This window comes from Periplaneta americana, chromosome 8 (genome assembly GCF_040183065.1).
Source record: "Periplaneta americana isolate PAMFEO1 chromosome 8, P.americana_PAMFEO1_priV1, whole genome shotgun sequence".
Taxonomy (NCBI): Eukaryota; Metazoa; Arthropoda; class Insecta; order Blattodea; family Blattidae; genus Periplaneta; species Periplaneta americana.
Window position 1 is genome coordinate 49,516,102 of NC_091124.1, and position 15,463 is coordinate 49,531,564.

Here is a 15,463-nt window from a genome sequence, read left to right on the forward strand (position 1 = left end):
GACAGAAATCTTTATTATGAAAGTGTAACATGGGAAGACGAAATATATTATAATCTTTTGCATATCTTTCAATATCCTACTTTGCAATTTTATAGTTTTTCAACGTGCAAAACAATTTGGCATAAGGTATAATCTTTAGACATGTTTCTTTTTATCGTTTTTTTTATTTTCTTGGGTTATTTTACGACGCTGTATCAACATCTAGGTTATTTAGCGTCTGAATGATATGAAGGTGACAATGCCGGTGAAATGAATCCGGGGTCCAGCACCGAAAGTTACCCAGCATTTGCTCGTATTGGGTTGAGGGAAAACCCCGGAAAAAACCTCAACCAGGTAACGTACCCCGACCGGGATTCGAACCCGGGCCACCTGGTTTCGCAGCGCAGCCAGACGCGCTGACCGTTACTCCACACGTGTGGACCTTTTTATCGTCATTCGCCCACATGAAGTCAGTTGTGTAGATGAATTTGCCGATAGAGTCGTTGCCCAGGGTGCGTCACGGGAGGCTGGTCTACGCTATATCTGCGATGAGATTAGATTAGACGAGACGAGACGAGACGAGACGAGACGAGACGAGACGAGACGAGACATGTAGGAAGTCATAGGCGAAACCTAGTACGAGAAGCAGCTATCTCTTGGCTTGGCCCTCAAACTCCCCAGATCTAACCCCTCCTGACTTCTTGTGTGGAGTTTTGTTAATACATTGTCTATTCACAGAAACCTAGGAACATTGATGATCTGAGAGTAAAAATTACTCAAGTTTTTCAACAATTCACTCCATTTATGTTGCAACGAACATGGACTGAATTGCATTATCATTATGAGTTGTGCAGGGTGGGTAATGGGGGTCATGTTGAGTTCTGAGGAATCTCTCATGTTTCAGTGTTACTATATGCACAAAGTTTCAAGAAATAAAGTTCAGTAATACATGTTTTGTCCCGCGCCGTGGCGTCGTGGTCTAAGTCATCCTGCCTAGGACTCGCGTTACGGAATGCGCGCTGGTTCGAGTCCTCATGAGGGAAGAAATTTTCTCATGAAATTTCGGCAAGTGTATGGGACCGGTGCCCACCCAGCATCGTGCTGCACTTGGGGAGCTACGATAGGTAGCGAAATCTGGTTACGCAAACCAGCTATAACGGCTGGGCGGCTCATCGTGCAAACCACACGATACCTCCATTATGGTTGGATGATCGTCCACCTCTGCTTCGGCATGTGGCCGTGAGGCCAGTAGCCGGCTGGTCGGTCTTGGCCCTTCGTGGACTGCAGCGCCACGGATTATTATTATTATTATTATTATTATTATTATTATTATTATTATTATTATTATTATTAATAAATTTTTATGGTGTTTTCATTTTATCCATACTCAAGTCCACGCCTGTGAAGTAACGGTTAGCACGTCTAGCCGCGAAACCAGGTGGCTCGGGTTCGATTCCCGGTCGGGGCAAGTTACCTGGTTCAGGTTTTTTCCGGGGTTTTCCCTCAACCCAATATAAGCAAATGCTGGGTAACTTTCAGTGTTGGGCCCTGGACTCACTTCACCGGCATTATCACCTTCATCTCATTCAGACGCTAAATAACCAAAGCTGTTGATAAAGCGTCGTAAAATAACCTATAAGAATAAAATAAATAACCCACACTCAAACGGATCACTCTGTATATTCCAAAAGAGTGTGAACGTCGTTTGATTCAATGAATAAACTCGTTAGCTCAATTATAAGTATGTTCTCTATTAGTGGAAAAGCTGCTAATTTGATGTAAGTAGGCTACATTAACTTTATAAAAACTCTCTGTCTACCATGTTTCAGCAACTACACATGAAATTTTTGTTGTCATCTGTTAAGGAATCAGCAGATAACGACAGCTCATGCAAAGAAAACGTAAAAGCGGAAAATCACAGCTCTGAATCCACTTGAAAATTTAAAATGTAATTCAAAACTAAAGCCTTATTCACAAGATTAACTCTTGTATGTAAGTTTATTACACTTATTTAAACTTACTGTACTAGGAACAATTAACACGTGTCACATTACGAACCAAATCGATAACAAAAGGGAGATGACGTCATTTCTCAACCAACCCCACTTTCCAACAATGGCAGACAATGAGAGGATTCGGGCAATACTGTCACACTACCAGCGGGAGGCGGACATCTGTGCAGTCGCACCGTGTGAAACTACTCTTCTTTTACAGGAAGAAAATCAATTGTTTGCGCTCGAAACAGTAATCAAGCCTGGGTAAAAATCAGTTGTCTCGTGCCCTATCTCAGGAGGGGAAAGTCTTACACGTGCACGTATAAAAGTAGCGCAAGTCGAAAGAATTTTATGAAATAATTGTCGTTTTTAGGGGACGATGGTAATTTCAAAGGGTGACCCAGAGGAGAAGTTCCCTCCATACCGGAATTTTAAGTACATTTAAACTTTTGTATTTTAAGGGAAATTATGATAACTTTATTTCCAGTCAAAAATCGCATTTTTTAAATGTATTAACAATCACTTATTCACATATTGTTCAAGTTTTAGTGCTCTACGGCGCTAAAGAGCATAAAAATTACGCCATATTTAAATAGCTGTACCCTTGAACTTCAATTCGATACACACTTTACAAGCTGTCTTCTCACATTTTTTTTCAGCACATTTCGTCATGCTCAAAGTGTAAAGGCTCTTAAAATTTTGATGCTAGAAACATGAAATTTTTGCCGCATGTTCTAGATACTGCGGTTACCGAAATGTAATAACATTTCTTCATAAACTAAGTAGGGTAAAGTTGCCTATTTCCGTGGTACCCTAATCCCGTGATACTTTTTAAAAATTGAATATCATAGCGCCAGACATTTTTCTCGAAAGTGTTCATCTTTCGCCTACTTTTGAGACATCGGTGAACTTCCTAGAAAAATACCCAACCCCATGACATTCAGTGAAAAAAAACGTATCAAGGAATTAGGCAACTTTACCCTACTTTCGAAATTATAAAAATAAAATATATTTAGTGCACTCCTATCTTTGACGTAGAAATTGCCTTATTATTACCAATAACAATTATTATATACACATCAAGAATCATAATATGAGCAATTATCAGAACAACATTTTTATTAATTCTACTAGCCGGTTTATATCATGAATGAAATCAGGGATCATTAGAATGAGCATTATAGGATAGTAGTTAAACATAACATTTGGGTTGCATTCAAAAAGTATTGATTATTCAATCTATCTTAAATAAGAAGCATATTAAAAAAATCTCTCCGTTTATATACGTAAATTTAAAGTTCTGGATATTTTGTTATTTTGTGACCATTTCAGAGATGCTGTAATTAAAGATCCGTGCATAAAACTTAAATATTGTAAAAGAGAAATAGATTTTGAAAATATACATTTCTTCTCTTAAATTTGAATAACTCAAAAACTATTCATTTGATTATAATGAAACTTATGTGCAAGAATGTTTAGCCTATAATAAACGGATTAAGTGTACAAAATATGAACCATATATCTAAAAAAATTGTAAAAATAGAAATTTCATTCATCACTGTCCGTTAATTTTATTTTGAACTATCGGCAACAAGTTTAAAGTTGAGAAATCTGAATTTAAATTTAAAGATGTCTTTGTTTATAGAAATTTCTAGATCATCCTACGTAAAACTCGATTTTTCTCTTATGTGTAGAGATCCGTATACCTTAAAAATTCAGATATTAATAAACATTATAAAAGCAAATAATTGAAGAGGTAGATTCCAAACTGGTCTAAATGACAAGTAATGAGAAAAATGACAAAAACTGATGCCCTTAGACCCGTTTGAAGAAACATATGCAGACACTAAGTCAAGACTGAGAAGAGTCTGTTAAATAACTCACACAGTCTATATATAGGCCTACTAAAAGGATAAATTAAAACGTGAATAGAGGAAGTTAAAATCGTAAAAAATGGTCTTAGGACACTTTTGAATCCACCTCTTCAATTAGTCACTCACTACTGGTAAATCTTACTTATTTACTTACAAATGACTTTTAAGGAACCCGGAGGTTCATTGCCGCCCTCACATAAGCCCGCCATTGGTCCCTATCCTGTGCAAGATTAATTCACTCTCTATCATCATACCCCACCTCCCTGAAATCCATTTTAATATAATCCATTTCCCATCTACGTCTCGGCCTCCCTAAAGGTCTTTTTCCCTCCGGTCTCCCAACTAACACTCTATATGCATTTCTGGATTTGCCCATACGTGCTACATGCCCTGTCTATCTCAAACCTCTGGATTTAATGTTCCTAATTATGTCAGATGAAGAATACAATGCATGCAGTTCTGCGTTGTGTAACTTTCTCCATTCTCCCGTAACTTCATCCCTCTTAGCCCCAAATATTTTCCTGAGCATTTTATTCTCGATCACCCTTAACTTCTGTTCCTCTCTCAAAGTGAGAGTCCAAGTTTCACAACCATACACAACAGCCGGTAATATAACTGTTTTATAAATTCTGACTTTCAGCTTTCTTGAAAGCAGACAAGACGACAAAAGCTTCTCAACTGCATAATAACAGGCATTTCCCATATTTATTCTGCGTTTAATTTCCTCTCGAGTGTCATTTATATGTTGTTACTGTTACTTCAAGATACTTGAATTGTTTCATCATTTCAAAGGATAAATTTCCAATTTTTATATTTCCATTTCGTACAATATTCTGGTCAGGAGATATAATCATGTAAGCCTTACTTTGTCTTTTCGGGGTTTACTTCCAAATATAACTCCTTAGTTGCTTCAAGTAAAATTCCCGCATTTTCCCTAATCGTTCTGGCTTTTCTCGTAACATATTCACGTCATCACGTACCTGTTATTCTACTAGGTCAATAAAATATCTTGCTGATATTACTATAGTACAACTAATATATTTTGCTTATATTCATTGTATTATGAAATGTAGACAAGTGGGCGAGTGGATATGTGAGTGGGTGGACGGGTTGATAAGTGTGTCGACGGGTGGATAGGTGGGTGGGCGGGTGCATAGTTGGTTGAGCGGGTAAATTGGGTAGGCGGGTAAATTGGTAGATGGGCGGTGGATCGGTATATGGTTATATCTAGGGATTTATGAATGATTAAGTGTTTGAAAGAAAGAAAGAAAGAAAGAAAGAAAGAAAGAAAGAAAGAAAGAAAGAAAGAAAGAAAGAAAGAAAATAGCACACAAGATGAGATTCTAGGCAATTTAAACATTTATAAAAATAAAAACGTACCATAATAGAATATGCTAATAAGCCTCGACACTTTTAATGGTAAAAATGCACTTTTTCCACTAATAATAGCGAAAAAATTGAGATATTACAGTATACTCTTATGTTTGAGATAAAAATAAGCCAGATACATTGTAACCGGAGTGTGAAAATCAACACCGGGGAGCAAAAATCAGTACTGAAAGACGAAGGGGTGAGAATGACGAAGGGGTCTTGTAGGGTGGAAATGAAGGGAGACAGTGACAAAAACTTATAGACATAGAACAAAATGAAATGAGGGCAGCACTGAATGGGGAAGGGGGTACGTATCATGCACAGTAGGAGAGCGTGAAAAATTGGACATACCAGGGACCGGGCATCGTTTTTATATGCATTTGCTATTTGCTCTTTTTATGCTTATTCTCGCTTTATCGATGTTTGGAGTCATAAAGAGATGTGGGCAGTTACCTAGCCGCAGATGAGTTCGTGGCGGGGATCAGTGGCGGACACCAACAGAGCTCGATTGTGAAATTCTAGTCGTGTGCTTTATTGTTTTGATATATAAAAGACAAAGTGTCTTGCATTTTAAAACATTTTAGTGGTTATAATAATAAAAACTATGAAAGTCTACGATCATAAGCTTATGTGTACCCAGTGACATCAGAGTCTTTCGGAATTTAATAGCGTTCAAAAGCAAACTTATTAAGAATTTTCCTACTGCGTAGAGTAGGTTTAATTTTTACTTAATCAATAAAAGAAATGCTTCTCTCTTCTTAACTTTTACAATAAACTGTCTAGCTTTTATTAATCAGTTAATATTTTAGTACTTTGATTTTATTGTATTTGTAAATTTAATATTAATTGTAATTATAATTGTAATTGTATTCTTAATATTGTAGTTCTAATCCCCTGGTAGAGAGGAAGAGAAGGCCTGATGGCCTTATCTCTACCAGGTTAAATAAATAAATAAATAAATAAATGTATAAATAAATAAATAAAATAAATTTTGCAACCTAACCTCACTCGAGTCAAATAATTCGACGTTTGGCGTTGAAGGGACACAGAACAAAACAATTATTTTTTTAATTTGTTATACACAAAAAGCAGCTGATGGCAGCAGTGGAAACCGCAACTCAAAATATCTATTTTAGAGTAAATGGTAGAAATTTCGCATGTGGTTTAAAGAATGGAGCAACGAGAACATTTTCTTACATGATATTGTACGAAATGGAAAAATAAAAATTGGAGATTTATACTTCGAAGAGGTGGAAAAATTAAAATATTTTAGAGCAACAGTAGCAAATATAAATTACATTCGGGAGGAAATTAAACGTAGAATAAATATGGGAAATGCGTGTTATTATTCGATTGAGAAGCTTTTGTCATCTAGTCTGCTGTCAAAAAATCTGAAAGTTAGAATTTATAAAACAGTTAATATTACCAGTTGTTCTGTATGGTTGTGAAACTTGGACTCTTGCTTTGAGAGAAGAACAGAGATTAAGGGTGTTTGAGAATAAGTTTCTTAGGAAAATATTTGGAGCTAAGAGGGATGAAATTACAGGAGAATGGAGAAAGTTACACAACGCAGAACTTCACGCATTGTATTCTTCACCTGACATAATTAGGAACATTAAATCCAGACGTTTGAGATGGGCAGGGCATGTAGCATGTATGGGCGAATCTAGAGATGCATATAGAATGTTAATTGGGAGGCCGAGACGAAGATGGGAGGATAATCTCAAAATAGATTTGAGGGAGGTGGGATATGATGGTAGAGACTGGATTAATCTTGCACAGGATAGGGACCAATGGCGGGCTTATGTCAGGGCGGCAATGAACCTGCGTGTTCCATTTGTAAGTAAGTATGTATGTTACCTGACTATTCCAATTTAGATCACTGTACATAAAGAAACCAAGATTATTAACGGTTTCAGAATATTCTATTGATTTATCATTTAGTTTTGTGTGTTGTAGTAGGCTCTATTAAAAATCACAGGCGTGACCGGAACTCGAACCCTGAACGTCTACTTCACAGAGAGGTGATTTAGTGGTTTAGACCCCAGTCTATTATATACAGTCACGAAGCTTTAGTTGTGAGGGTGCTAGGAACAATAGACTGTGCCGGTACTATTCTGCATTATCTGTAATGAGGCGATATTAGCGATCCTAGCGGTTAGCAACTATCTATGGATGCATAGGTTACTACGTATTGAGCTTCGTGACTGCATATACTAGACTGTGGTTTAGGCCAACCAACCATTGCTGCATAGACGGAAAATTGTTTCAATAAAACTGTAATAGGTCTATATTTTGTTATGTGTAGTGCTTTTGAAAGTGTACGGAACCAGTCCAGGGTCGCTTAGTTTAGAGATTGTAGGCTGAGAGAATTATTGTGGAAGAGAACTTAGTCATGGGAAATGGGATTTCAGAAATCACGCGTATAGTCTTTCCTTCTTTTTTATTACGATATTTGTTTCAATGCATACATGAAAAAAATTCGTCACGACCGAGCGGTGACTGCGCGGAACAAATCGATTATGAACGACATCTTCAGCAGGCTATTACAATCACAGTAGGGGGGCAAACCATACACTGCATTAAATATGTATAGATAACGAGCGAGTGTATAATTCAGGTACAATAAAATACTTTCTAAATTCAGTTTCACATTTTACTGCAGCTTACAGGCAAATTATTTCATAATTTACATTTAATTGCTACGTAGAGCGAGCAGCTACAGCTGTACTTCTAGTAGTGCACTAATAGTAGTAGTAGTAGTAGTAGTATAAATTGAAGAGTTCACTGCAAGAATGATGGATGTCATTTGGAACACATTTTTCAGGAGAAGCAATTGAAAGTTTGAAATGCTTAGCGCTCAAAGCTTTAACTGTGATTTTCCGATCATTACTGGACAATGACTATCAGTGTTAATGCCATATAACTCTGTATGTACATTCTATATGTCTTAAGCTATGCATTGACAGTCTAGGTTCATTTTCATTTTTTACTCTAGTTTCTAAATAATTTTGCATTATTATATTGACATTTGGCATTATATTAACTGCAAAATTATATTGTGCGAGATCGTGCGTATTTGCTTGTTTTCCGCACAGAACCAATACGCGGTAAGTGTGAAATACCACATTCAGTATTCCCAACGTAACACACATAACAATTTCCCTCTTCTTACCGCTTAAGCGCGACATTCATTTTACTGCTTTAGGCTTTTAACATATTATTTTTAGAGACGTTTAGCATAGTAATAATTATAAATTGGAAACTTACCACTGCAATTTCACCTAAATTGCAATGTTAATTATTGTTTTTAAATATTTGCAAAAATTAAATAAAGTCTACTACTCAACGAAACTTATTGCATTCCTGATACAAGTAACATTAAGAAAGCCGTAAAAAATCAACAAGATTCCAGATGCCGATGTTATTACTGCAATATGTTATATAAATAATATTGTTAAAATATTAAAATGAAAAATAAATCATTACATAACCTTACCGTTTGTTTTAAGTTCGCATTTATAGACTGTGGGAAAAAAAAGACAGACGTATATCACGGCCTGCTGGAGTATAGTAAACACAGAAAACATTTTATAGCAACAATGTTGAAGGAAGATATTTTGGTTTTCCGAAGTTGCCTTCATTAAACAGAAACCAGCATGGAAATTTCATTGCAACTAATTAGAAATTCGTCTTTCAGGTATATAATAAACGATATTCGCACAAAATAATGTACGAGACACGAGCGGTATGTTTGTTTTCATGTTCTCGGAAATTAAAAAAGCTCAACTACGTTTCGTTTTTTCAATGTTTTCCTCGAACATGAAAACGTCAATATACCGCTCTTGTAACGTATATTACTATTCTGGCATCTATTACCGGTATGTATTTTCTTTCTTTTGTTTGTGTTGCTTGTTTTGTTTTTTCTTATTATGTATTTTGCATATGTATCAATGTAAGCCACCTATAATTGGAAGCTTGCTTCTGTTGGTGGTGCATTTAAATAAATATCATGTCATAAACATATATCATATCATATCATATCATATCATATATCATATCATATATCATATCATATATCATATCATATCATATCACATCATATATCATATCATATCATATATCATATCATATCATATCATATATCATATCATATCATATCATATCATACCATATCATATATCATATCATATATCATATATCATATCATATCATATATCATATCATATCATATCATATCATATCATATGAAACAAAGCAACCTCATACTCCTTAATACAGTGTGCAGTGCAAATGAAAGTTCGTAATTTGTGTTACGTCATTCAACTCTACCTGGTTCAACAGGTGGAGCTATCTCCGCAGCACATGTGGCCGAGGAGTTTTAATCCCTCACAATTGAAGTCGGTTCAAGGAAATGTACTTCGCACCTGAATATTAAAGCTTGCTAGGAAACGAGATTTCTGGAGAAAGCTTGTAAGGTTTAAAAGTAGCAAACTTTTGAAAGGCAACAAATCCTTCCTAACGTAGCCTAGGTTACATTTATTTTCTAAGCATCAGGTTTTTCCCACGTTACAAATTTGACACCTAACAGGGTGAAGTAGTGGTTAACATATCCGCCTTGTATTCCGGAGGTTTGTGGTTCGATACCACCAGAGGCCATCTATCCTGACTAGGATTATTCGTTGATTCACAGATTCCTCTAGGGTCTAGGCCAGGCATGTCAATTGATGCCCACAGGAGCAAGCGCGCGCTTTAGAGCCCAGGAGAGCCTGAGCGCTTTACAGCGGAAAGGAAAGAGACAGACGAAAGAGGTGATATATGCCGCTTGGTCGAGCTATAATCAAGGATGACCAGCACTGATTCAATAGATAAAGGGAAGATAACTTATTAAAACTGTATCCATGTTAATTTTTAGATTTACCTCAGAAGTATAAGTGCATTACAAGAATGTAAGTATTAATTTTAATGCTCATTTTTCACAAGTTTGATATTTTTTATTCAAAAGAAATATTTTCTCAACTTTTCGTATAGAAATGTGAAATTTTCAGGTATAGGCCTATTTATTTAGTAGCCTTACAGAATGTTTTCGTAAATCTAATATACCGTATATACGTATTACTGAAGATGGTGTATTGAAAATTTTGAAAATATTCGCATGGAAATTGTTTGCAAGGAAATGAATTAACAAAGTAACTACTGTTACATCTTAAACAAAAGATACGTGCCCATGTGTTGTAAAAATGTCAGCTCTATAGCTTCAGCAGATTTCGAGAAAATAATTTAATATTCTGATGATAGGAAGTTGCTCACAAATATCACCTCAAAAGCATAATGCGATGAGAGTTTTGTTATGTAATATTAGTTACACTTAAAACAGATATAGTACCTAGGTAACTTTGCTTTGTACTGTAATATTGTTTTGATTAGTTTATTGATTACTTTTGTAAGGCTAAAGATACCATCAATATAAATTCCAACTTATCATGTCATACTCAATCTCATTCTTTGGAATATCACTTTCTTTATGAATGATGTTTCATCCACTTAATACAGTATAATATTATACTACTATGGAATTTAAGTGAATATTTCTTCTTAACTCTCTATTATGTTATTAAGATTTAAAACACAAGTGCAATATTAAGAAATCAGTGTTAGTACTTTTGTTTTACAGACAATATAGATAATATTAAACAGAAAGAAGCCATATAAAAATAACGACATAAAATTTCACGTTCCGTTTGAAGTTTGTGCACCACTGTTTTCTTAATCCAACAGGTTGCTTATTCATTTCTGATGCGATAAACCGGTATCAAGTGAAATCACTGTATTACGGAGAAATTAAAAAACAATATGGCGTCCCGCGTTTTGTCTTAATGCTGCCAGAACCTTATCATTATCCGTATTTTCCCGTTATTCAAATTACTCCCGTTTACTCTAATGAATATGGAAATGAAGAGCGACAGTGAGATAATAGAAACGGGAGAATCCCGAGAAAAACTTTCAGAAACTTTGATTTTGTCCATCACCCGGGTCCGCAGTAGGAAAGAAATTTTCTGGAAACTGAAATACGAAAGCGACTAATTTACATTTAATATGCGTAAATCTCCTTGCAAAGAAGTATAATATTATTAGAAGTCATTCTTTTTCTCTTATTAATTTGATATTCGGTGTGTGTCAACGGAAGAACAATTATTAATTATTGTTTGTATACATCTGAAGTCTGATTAGTTTAAGGGAAGAAGACGGTATTCTTTTAAATTTTTCCCATTTGGTGCAAAATATTAATTTGTTGTATGTAGAGAGCTCATGGCTATAGTAACTCAACCAAATATACATATTTTGAAAAAAATTACTTGGGGGCCCAGATTTGAAAGAAAAATACACCCAATGCAGGACTTTACTAAAACCGATACATCTAAGCCATTTTAAAGATAAATTCAAACAGTTTTTTTTTTACAATTTACTTGTAAGAGTATGCTCTACAAAATGTCTGTAACAGAATTTTGGTATTAGTTCCTACATTTGTAAAATAAACAATTAAAATTTAATAACACTTTTTTGATTTCCGGTTTTGCAAACAGACATATTTTTAAAATGAAGTCAATTCGCAAAATTCTGTTGCAGAGAAAAGTTTCTAATAGCCTAGAGAATGTGTGTTCTAAATTGCATGCATGTACCTTTAATAGTTCACAAATTATATCTATTTTTGTCTGGCAATGTTAGCAAACGGAAACAACAATCAAAGGGGGCTTGTGATTTAAAAATTCAGAGCGCAAGAAGATTAAAAATGGCGTCTCAACATCCGATAAGGCCACAAATACCCAAAAAAAATGTTATGCAATGTATTCCATACATCACATATTCATTGTATATGAGGTCTCGCCCACCTCATTGAATATTACACGACTACTATGAAGTAGCCAATGTGTATTTTCACCATTTAATTCGAGAAAAATTCGTTCCGGCACCGGGAATTGAACCCGGGACCTCTCAGCTCTACGCGCTGAGTGCTCTTTCCAGCTGAGCTATGCCGGGACACGATCCACAGTGCCGGCCGAACTCCTCTCGTAATGCTTTACGGCCTTACTACCTGCACTTTAGACAATGTAATTCATACATGCAGGAGCGCATATTTAAATGGTGAAAATACACATTGACTACTTCATAGTAGTCGTGTAATATTCAATGAGGTGGGCGAGACGTCATATACAATGAATACGTGATGTATTAACTGTTAGCAGTTGTCACAAACTGATGTTGAATATGGCCATGAGAGAGGAGTTCGGTCGGCACCGTGGATCGTGTCCCGGCATAGCTCAGTTGGAAAGAGCACTCAGCGCGTAGAGCTGAGAGGTACCGGGTTCGATTCCCGGTGCCGGAACGAATTTTTCTCGAATTAAATGGTGGAAATATTCCATACATATCACAGAGTATTTTAAAGAAAAACAATTTGTTTTTAATTTACTCATTTTTCACCACAAAATACCTCCCTCTCCCCTTAATATGATACAAATCAGCGATATATGAAATGGAGGGGGAAAAGAACTGGCCACCCTACCCCATTATCTCCTGGCCTAGTTGCCTCATGAGTGTTACTTGTGGGGGTCCAGACTTGTCTTTCGGACAGCTGACTAAACGACAACAATTTGGTATTACCCAATTGTGAAACTTATTAGTATACAAAACAGCTTTTATTTGTTACATGGTCCATTTTATTTTGCTATCATTGGCAACACTGCGCGGCTATTCGCTCATCCAATACGTGTTCATGAGTAATAGTCGGGTAATGAGTCAACCATCGAGTTTAATTTCGTTTCCGGATGAGATTCTGTATGTATTTATATTTTGTGCTCTGAAACCCAAGCCATAACCCACGGTCCTGCTCCCCAGGGATGGTATCCTGAAGGGAAGGGGCAACTGACGCTGCAGTTCGAGGGGATAGTGTTAAAGAGGGGGGATGGATGGCGTGTTGCACACACGATGACACATTGCAATCCCCACCAAACCAAAAGCAATACCCATTGATTGCGTCCACTCCCAGATACACGTTCGTGTAAGATATTCCATCAGTAGCAAATACTGAATCCATAGAACCGTGCTATAAAGTAATCAGTGTTATATCAATGACAGTAATGTAGCTCTATCAGAAAGGGAATAACGTTGTAGCTGCTTACGGACCTATGTCAAAAATAACGCACAATTGCAATTAAAATCGAAGGAGGCTATTTTGGACAAAAACCTCAACACATCAGAGCTTATATTTAGAAAACAACATTTTTATGTAAACAAAATATTTTTGCGAGTATTGTTATGGAGGTATGACGTCATCAACACGCGCTGTAGTTTGTTTTTATATCGTCTGAAAGAACATATTAAGTATCTTTTTTTTTCTTTTTTTTTTTTTGCACGATCGTGTCTATTTACAACCCATGTATTCCTCATCTTTCAGTGTTGCCACCTCTCGTCACTGGAACTCTCTGCCGCCTGAAGTCAAGGGTAGCCGAACATTGAAATCTTTCAAATCCAACTTAGAAAATTATCTTATGACGAGTTGCCAAACTAACTTACTATTATGACAAGTGTTGTATTGCATGTTTCCACGTATTCACTTTTTTTTATGTTCTAGTGATATTTAACTTATTTTATATTTCTGTTTTCATATTTTCCGATAATGGTATATCTACAATGTGATAAGCTGAGCTATATATAATCATAATTTTCCTTACTGTGTGTACCTAAAAATATTGTATTCATTGTATGCTTTGTACTGCACTATTTTATTACTATTATTATTACTATTACTATTATTATTATTAGTATTGTTATTTTTATCATTATTATTATTATCAATAATTGTCTTATTTTTTTATACTTTGTATGGCTCATTTATTTTGACCTGCTGTTCACATTTTATTATGCTTTTTTCTTTCTTTCTGTATGTCTGATTTCTACTTACTTGTTGTTTACATTATATGATTATTATCTTATTCAGTTTTGTGTGTAAAATTGTAGTGTACTTTGTAAATTTGTAGTGTTTTTTGTAACGCAGTTTTACTCCTGGTTGAGTGTTAGGGAAGGCCGTATGGCCTTAACTCTGCCAGGTTAAATAAATCATTATTATTATTATTATTATTATTATTATTATTATTATTATTATTATTATTAGATACAAAATGAATATTAATACATGGGAAGTGAAAGGACTTCTTTTTGGCGATAGGGGAACTTCATTTAAGTTACCCAAAACCATTCTCCTTTCTCTTAAATTTTCTAATGAGGACATTAACAAAATTTTTCTAATGGTATTGAGAGATTCATTATCCATTTTACATAATTACTTGTATAATACTACGTAATATGTTTTTTTATTTAATTTCATTACTCTTCAATGTATTTTCATCTCATGTTTCTTCGAAATCAAATTGTACTTTATTTTTTAATTTATCACTGTTCCATATTCTCTTCGCAATCATATTGTATTTTTAATGTAACCTCTGCTTTGTATTCTGGATCCTAGTGGTCAGCCGTAGATGTCGGCCAGATGTCCCAAATTGTGGAATTTGTGTGCAGCTATTGGTGTTAGGCTTTGAAAGTTAAAATTCGCACACAGAAACTTCCTAGGGAAACCATTCTTCATAACATAAAACTATACTGGAATAGACCCATTACAGTTCACTTATTGTAGTTACCATTACAGTTCAGTTTTGCGAAGGGTTTGGAATAATATTGCTCCAAATTTTGAATGCAAAATATATTGTATTGTACCCATATTTACTTACAAATGGCTTTTAAGGAACCCGCAGGTTCATTGCCGCCTCACATAAGCCCGCCATCGATCCCTATCCTGTGCAAGATTAATCCAGTCTCTATTATCATATACTACCTCCCTCAAATCAATTTTAATATTATCCTCCCATCTACGTCTCGGCCCTCCAAAGGTCTTTTTCCCTCCGGCCTCCCAACTAACATATCAATCAAGATGTGATCCATTTGGTTGTGCGTCAATCCATCTGGAGAAGTCCAAGTATATTTATGTATATCCTTATGGGGAAATGTACTTTTGACAATTAAATTTTTTGATGTCGCAAAGTTCACTAATCTAACTCCATTGTCATTACTAGTTACGTGTAGGCTCTCTTTTGCAATAATCGGTTTAAAAATATCCTCCCGTCCTACTTTAGCGTTGAAATCCCCCAATAAAATTTTCATGTGATATCTAGATAACTGATCAAAAGTGTGTTC